We start from the raw sequence: 7,642 nt of genomic DNA, 5'->3' as shown, positions 1-7,642 counted from the left end.
AGAAAATACTCAATAGGGGAAATCAAATGGCCATGAATCAAAATAAATTTTCAACATCCTTTGCCAAAATGGAAAAGCAAATCAAAATGACTTTGTGAGTTCATCTTATAACTATTAGTATGGCTTAGATCAACAATATAAGGATTGCTCAGGCTGGTGATGATGTGTAGTAAAGTGAGCATTAATCCATAGCTAGTGAAAATATACACTTGTACAGCTCTGATGGAAATCAATATGGCAGTTACTCAGAAAATTTGGACTCAACCCTACCACAAGACCACATGATGACCTATGTTCCTTACAACTTTATTGATTTTAATAAGAAATTGAAAACAACTATGATGTTGCTCAATCAAGTAACATATTAAGAAACTGTGGTGTATTTACACAATGGAGTATTACTTGGCTTAAAAAAAGAAAATCTTCCTGAGTGAGACATCCCAAACTCAGAAATAAGAATATGGCCTGTAATCATTTATAAGTAGATATTAGCCATCAAATAATGATAACCAAACTACAATCCAGAGACTTAAACAGGTTATATAAACAGGAGGGCTCTAGGGTCCATGCAAGCATCTTCAGAGGAAGTAGAAATATAATAGACTTTGTTGGTCATATGGGGTATATGGGAACAGAAGCTAGATGGATTGGGTCAGTGAGGTGTGACAGAGTGAGAAAAATGGGGTTGATATGAAAGGAAATTGTGGTTGGTATGAAAACTTTTGTGCAGTAGAAACTACTTGGAATGTACGAGGGTGATGTTAATAAAAATAATGACAGGCACACAGTCTGAACTGGGCATCTGTTTAGTCAGACAAGTTTTAACAGACAAGTTTAAAAGAAGCAGGACTGGGTTGCACTAGGTTTAGTTGTTTGCTGATAGCATCCTCAAATAACTCAGGCTGATGCAGAGACAAAGGGTTTCCCTCTGCAAACTGACTTGGGGCCCCATTGCAGGGGATAACATCCAAACAGCTCATTTAATGTAGCCAGATTGAGCTGGTGCATGCATGGAGCCTTCACTCCTGAATTCAAGTATTTTTGGTGCAGGAAGGCACTCTGAAGGATACCAAAAGGGAAAATGTAGACACAAACTCAGCAATAAAATATTTGACCTACCATGTGCCTTGCTGACAAGATGTGGTGGGACAATGTTGGCACACAACTTGTGTAAGTGGCCAACCAATATTTGATTTAACTTGAGTTCTATTCCCATGAGAGGGAGGGTCCAACACTGCTTATATAGCCAGGAAAAGAGATAGAGAGTATTGAGTCCTAAGGAGCAACCAAACCTGATTGGTATAAAACAAAACAAAACAACAACAACAAAAAAAATGACATGATTCCTATAATATTCTGCTATACATGTATAATAGTACATTATTTACTTGTCTTCTGAGATGCTTCTTCCAATAGAAGATGGGTGATATAGAGGCCCACAGATAGACATTATTCAAAGAGTCTAAATTGGATGTTTCATTAGGTTTCTCCGTTCAGTGCTAGTGGAATGACTCAGAAGATGGGTTAGAATGATTATAGGACCCAGAGGAGATGGAAGCCACAAGGAAATATGACACATAGAGTCAACAAAGTACATACATGCTCACCAAGACTGACAAAGCAAGCACAGGGCATACATGGGTCTGCATGTATGTTGCTCTGTACTTTATATGTTTTGCTTGTTAGCTTGTTGTTTTCACGGGATATTTGACAGCGAAATGGGTGGGTCTCTACTACTTTGCCAGCTCTTGAAACTTTTTTTTTTCTTCTGTTGGTATGCCTTGTTGAGGTTCAGTGTGATGGCTTTTGCATTGTTTTATTATATTTTGTTTTGTCATGGCTGTTTGTTGTCTTTTTGAGGTCTGCTTCTTTCTGAAGGGAGCTGGAAATGAAGTTGATCTAGGAGAAAGGAGATATGGGAAGGAGCTGGGAAGAGTGGAGGGAAGAAAAATTGTCATTGGGATATGTTGTATGAGAAAAAAATCTATGTTCAATTAAAAAGGAAACATAGTTGCAAAAATCCTAAATAAATTCTTGGAAATAAAATAAAGGCATATATCACAAAGATCATCCATGATAATCAAGATGGCATTTTCCCTAGAAATGTAGAAATGAGTCAACAGGTGTAAGCATAAAAATAATGAAAAGTCCAATGATCTTAAACAGTCACATGATCATCTCAACATCTCAAAGAGAAAACATTTGGTGTATCAACACAAAAGTCCTACAGGAAGAAGGACTAGAAGGAACAACACTCAACATAAGAAAACTATACATGACAAAACCATAGCCTACATATATTTAAATGAAAAAAAAATTTAAAGCAGAAATCAGGAATAAGACAGCTCTATCCTTCATTTCCCCTCCTTTCCAACACATTACTTAAACACTAGCTGGAGAAACAAGAGAATAAAATTAAATGGATAAAAATAAGAAAAGACATCAGATTATCTTTATTTTTAGATGATATATTTTGCATAAAAGATCTCAAAAATTCAATGAGCAAGATTCTAGAAATTACCAATAATTTCAGAAGAGAAATGATAGTATACAAAATCAACAACAAAAGCCTGAAGCATTCTATACATAAACAACAAAACCTGAAAAGTAAATGAAAACTATACTTTCACTCACCATAAACTCAAAGAAAATCAAATATCTAGAAGTAAACTTAACCAAGGAAGAATCCTTATTATAAAGTTTAAATTTCTAAAGAAAAAACTTGAGGAACACTCTGGAATATGGAAAATATCTAATGCACACAGATTGGTTTAACTAACAGTGTAAAAATTAGAATTTCTATCAAGGCAATCTAAAATTCCATGAAACTACAATCAAAATTCCCACAACATTCTTACAGGAGAAAACATTGTCCAAATCAGATGAAAGAACAAGAGACCATTGATAGTACAAATCTTTTTGAAAAAAGAATAATGTTTAAAAAATTACCATTTTTAATTTCAAGATATTACAAAAATGGAGTAATAAAAATAGCATGGTACTTTCTCAGAAACTAAGTTATTGGACAACATTAAAAGAGAAAGACTCAAAGATAATTGTACATACCTACAATCATCTAACACATAACAAAGATAATAAAAATATACACTGGGGAAAAAGACAGCATTTTCAAGAAATGATTCTGAGCAAACTGTATGTGTATATGTAGAATAATGAAATGAGGCACATGTTTATCACTATATAGAAAAAGCAAGAGCAAATGGGTAAAGAGTATGATAGTTAAAATGCTTAAATTAGCAAAATTATATATAGTTATTCCACACAACATTATAATATAAGTACAGGTATGAACTTTCTAAATAAAACACATTTGCTCAGGAATTGGGTGAACTTTGAGAAGCAAAATATCATAAAATTTAAAATCTTCTATATAGCAAGAGTGAAAAGGGAGGCTTTTCCAACTTTATGTCTGACAGAGAAATAATATCCAGATTGAATATGCAGCCATTATTGAACTATTTGTTGATTGGTTGTACCTGTAAATAGGAGGCTGGGACTATATCTACCTCAATATCCAGCTAAACCACTATATATATATATATATATATATATATATATATATGCATACATACATACACACAGATATATATATATATTTATATATATATATATATATAAATATATATATATATCTTGACATCCTATTATAAGGAAAATTGTGCAAATAAATGTTTATTGATGCTCTATTCATAAGAATCAGAAATTAAAGACAGCCTCAGTGTATGTCAATCAATGAAGAAATAAAGAAAAGCTGATAAATTTACAAAATGGAATATTATTCAGCTGCTTTAAAAAGTTGAAATCATGAAATTCACAGGTAAATGGATGATTCTAGAAAAATTATACTGAGTGAGGCCCCAAAAGTCAAATTTAGTAAGTATTCACTTACGTGTTAAATCTTCAAAAGCAAGATCCAACCCACAGGTTCACAGAGGCTACATATAGAGTAAGGCACTGAGGAGAGAGTAGGATCAACCTAGAAGACAGAAATAGGATTCAGAAAGCTTGTAGATTAAGCTGTGCCAAGCAGCAGTGAAAATCTGGAAGACGTTAGAGTAGGGTAAAACATAATCTGAATATGTTGGAAATGAAGCAGATATTTTTGTCACCCTGCCTAAAGAATACAGAAATCGAGTTCTGGCGAGGAGGCCACACCAGTGACAGTGATGGTGGCAGAGTCGGTGCTCCAAGTTGTGGAGAAGCTGCAGCATGCCTGGCCTCGAACCCCGACCCTAAGTAGCTATTGAAGTATTTGAAGAAACTTTCCATCTTGCCTATCACCTTAGACATTCTTGTGGAAGAAGCTGGTTCCTGTAGAGAGAGCCAATGAGGATGAGGATCAGGATTTTGAGATAAACAGTTCCTGAAAGTGCCCTAGAGATACTCTTCAGAAGGCAGAGGAAATGGAGGGGGACTACCAGGAAAGCAGCTTTGAAAGCCTCTGGCAGACAGTCCTACACACACACACACACACACACACACACACACACACACACATACACACACACACACACACACACCTGTCTGAGCCTGAAAGGCCTCACAAAGTGGCTCACAGCCATGAGAGGAGTGATGAAAGGAAGAAGCCTCACAGAGTGTCACCACCATATTCCTCAGACCCTGGTCTTCTAACTATGGCCATGTTCAACTCCTTCCCCCCCACTTTCCAGTCAGGAGGACCGTGAGCCCATCATCTCACACCAGAAGCCTGAGTAATTCCACAGTAATACACTTCAAGATAGACAGGGGGTTATTCAAGAATGCCACATGAGTGAGCACCAGGGGAAGAGGGCTGCAAGCCAAAACAAGCGGCGCAAACCTTCCCACAAGGAGAAACATCCTGTGGATGCCAGGAGTGATGGGAAGGTCCCTGCTCTAGGTAGAGAGAAATCACACAAGGCCTCTTCCAAAGAGGAAAACCGAAGGTCCCAAGTAGAAGCCACCTTCTACTTTTAAGAAAGAGAAGGACTGAGAAGGCAACAGTTTCAAGAACAAGTTTCCACCGGCTTTGGAGGCTGCTTCAGATAACCACTTTAGAAGGCCAGAACACAAGGACTCTGAGAAGAGAAAGTGTGACAAGAACAAGCCAAGAGCAGACAGCCTTGACTCAGGGCGGGGTCTGGAGACCTACTGCCCAAAGCAAAATAAGAAGTTCCCAACAACCTGAAGACTCAGGAGGGGAAAGAAAGAACTCACTCAGATTGAAAGTCACCAGCCTGGCTCCCTAAAGTAGAGGAACCAGACATGGATGACGAGTTTTGAGCAGTCCACCATATCCTTTGAGTCATACCTCAGTTGTGACCAGCCTAGGAAGAAAAAGAAGGTTGTGAAAACTTCCACAGCACTTGGAGAAAACGACTTTAAAATAAAGGACTCAAAAGGCATTAGTAAAAATTTGAACTTAGTTCACAAATTACCCAAGGTGAATGACAACAAATCAGAGAAGTTGCAGCCAGTGGGAGCTGAGTCCACCAGGCCTGGAAATGTCCCTACAGATGTGTTGCCAGACATCCCTTTAGCTGCTATACAAACCAAGTACCTTCCCCTTCCTTTCCTTAAGTTAATTTCTTCCTTCCAGCCAAAGCAAAAACCATTCTCTTTACCCTAGGAAGAAGAAGAAGCTGGGTTCACAGGATGCAGAATGAATTCAAAGATGCAGGTGTATTCAGGTTTCAAGTATGCCTATCTCCCCAAAATGATGACCTTGCACCAGCAGTGTATCTGAGTGCTTAGGAACAATATTGACTCTATCTATGAAGTGTGAGGAGTCCCCTATTCAGTTCTTGAACCTGTCTTGGAGAAGTGTACACCTGATCAGTTCTATCGAATACAGGAATGCAATCACGTGTTAATTGAGGAAACAGATAAGTTATGGAAAGTTCACTGTCACCGAGACTTTAAAGAGGAAAGATCAGAAGAGTATGAGTCCTGGCAGGAGATGTAACTATAGCTTCAGGATGCCAGAGAGCAGCAGCTGTACCTGCTAACAAGCAATATCCAGTCTGCACATGCCAATAAGCCAAAAGGACAACAAGCAAAGATGGCTTTTGTCAACTCTGTGGCCAAACCACCTCAAGATGTCCGAAGAAGGCAGGAGAAATTTGGAACAGGAGGAGGAGCTATTCCTGAGAAAGTGAGGATTAAGCCAGCACCATATACACAGGAAGCAGCCGTGTTCCTGCCAGCAACAACAGCAGCAGCTTCCACTCCAGCCCAGAGGAACTGGCCTATGAAGTACCAGCAGTGCACACTTATCTACAGTGGCCAGCAGTTCAGTTTCTTATGACCCTAGGACCAGCTGTGAAGAAAATTGCCCTGATGATGGCCAAACTAATTAAAGCATTAAAGAACAAATCCTCCTGATGATAAATGGGACTTGCCTTGGAGGTGGAATCTGGGAAGCAGGAATACAGGGACAATGGGAACGGGTGAAAAGGATGTCCACAGAAGAAACTGTATCTTTTGCTTTGTGGAGCTTTGGTCTCTGACTCCTGCACAGTTGCAGGTATCTCCTTGTGTACCAAAACCCTGCCTGGAGCACACTTCAGATTTCTGAAGACAGTATGAAGCCTCAGTCTTACTTAGGACTTTAAGGTCAATTATACTTTTATTTCTAATTAGCATCATTGTAAACTATAAGACATAGTTTTAATTAATAAATATTTCCCCAGATGTATTTATAGTAGCCCCAGGTGGGGTTTCTTTTGTTTTGCTTCTCTATCTCTTTTTTTTTTTTTTTTTTGTCCTCTATTGTATAATTAACCAGGTCCTTTATTAAAGTTAGATGAGCCTAGCAAAAGCCAGTCTTGTTCTAGGTTAGGTCTTTTGAGTAGACATTGGTCCAAAAGGGCATCCTCAGAACTTGTGTGTCAGTTCAATCCCAAACATGGGTGGGGCCAGAAATGAGGAAGCGCCAGACTGCCCATCCTCCAGGGATGCATTGATGCAGCATCTGTTCAGAGGAGTCTCACTCTAAGACCATCAGAGTTTCTAGGCAGGAGTGTTTGTTGAGGAAAACTGTTTGCAAAGACAAGAATCCTTCCTTCATCTTCTGCAAATCACACTCCTCTGTTTTAAGGCTCACTGGAGGACAGAACTTTGGGTTAATTTGCATAGGACCTTAGCAGTTTTATGATTTCTAGTTTCTGGTTCAGTATTGTAGCCCCTACCTCCTTATTTTTCCCTTTTCCACCTCATGGGAAACACAGACATGGCAGGACTTTTGTACCTCCGAATGTACTTCTTGAGGTTTTGAAAAGCCAGCACGTTGATCTCTTGTTCCCTATGAATTACTACTAGGAGTGAATTATTTAAAATATTGTAGTGCAGTTGGAAATTGTTTTCATTTGAAAGGAAAGATCATGTCACTGGAAGAGCACAACAGTCGCTGTGTCTGGCAGAGAACTTGCTGGTGAAGCCCTCTACCTTCTGAATGTAGGTCAGAGTTAGGAGGAAAGGGCCACCTTGGGAAGGGGCTGGACTGTAGACTAGGTGGGGGAAATCTGGTTCCAGTTAGCTAGCCAGTTCTGGAGGAAGGCTCTTTCCAACTGACATGGGGGCAAGATCAGAAATAACAGGGCATCACGAGGTCCTTCCTTACATCAGAAACCATGGAGCTAGT

The 7,642-nt window shown here is 38.9% G+C and overlaps 1 pseudogene; it reads left to right on the top strand.

Annotated features, from left to right (window-relative positions):
• The first annotated feature begins 4,187 nt into the window (after positions 1 to 4,187).
• LOC127221904 (elongin-A-like) lies at positions 4,188 to 6,384 on the top strand (annotated as a pseudogene).
• The last annotated feature ends 1,258 nt before the right edge of the window (positions 6,385 to 7,642 follow it).

The sequence above is a fragment of the Phodopus roborovskii genome, unplaced genomic scaffold (assembly GCF_943737965.1).
Source record: "Phodopus roborovskii unplaced genomic scaffold, PHOROB, whole genome shotgun sequence".
NCBI lineage: Eukaryota > Metazoa > Chordata > Mammalia > Rodentia > Cricetidae > Phodopus > Phodopus roborovskii.
This window is presented reverse-complemented; position numbering and strand designations above follow the sequence as displayed.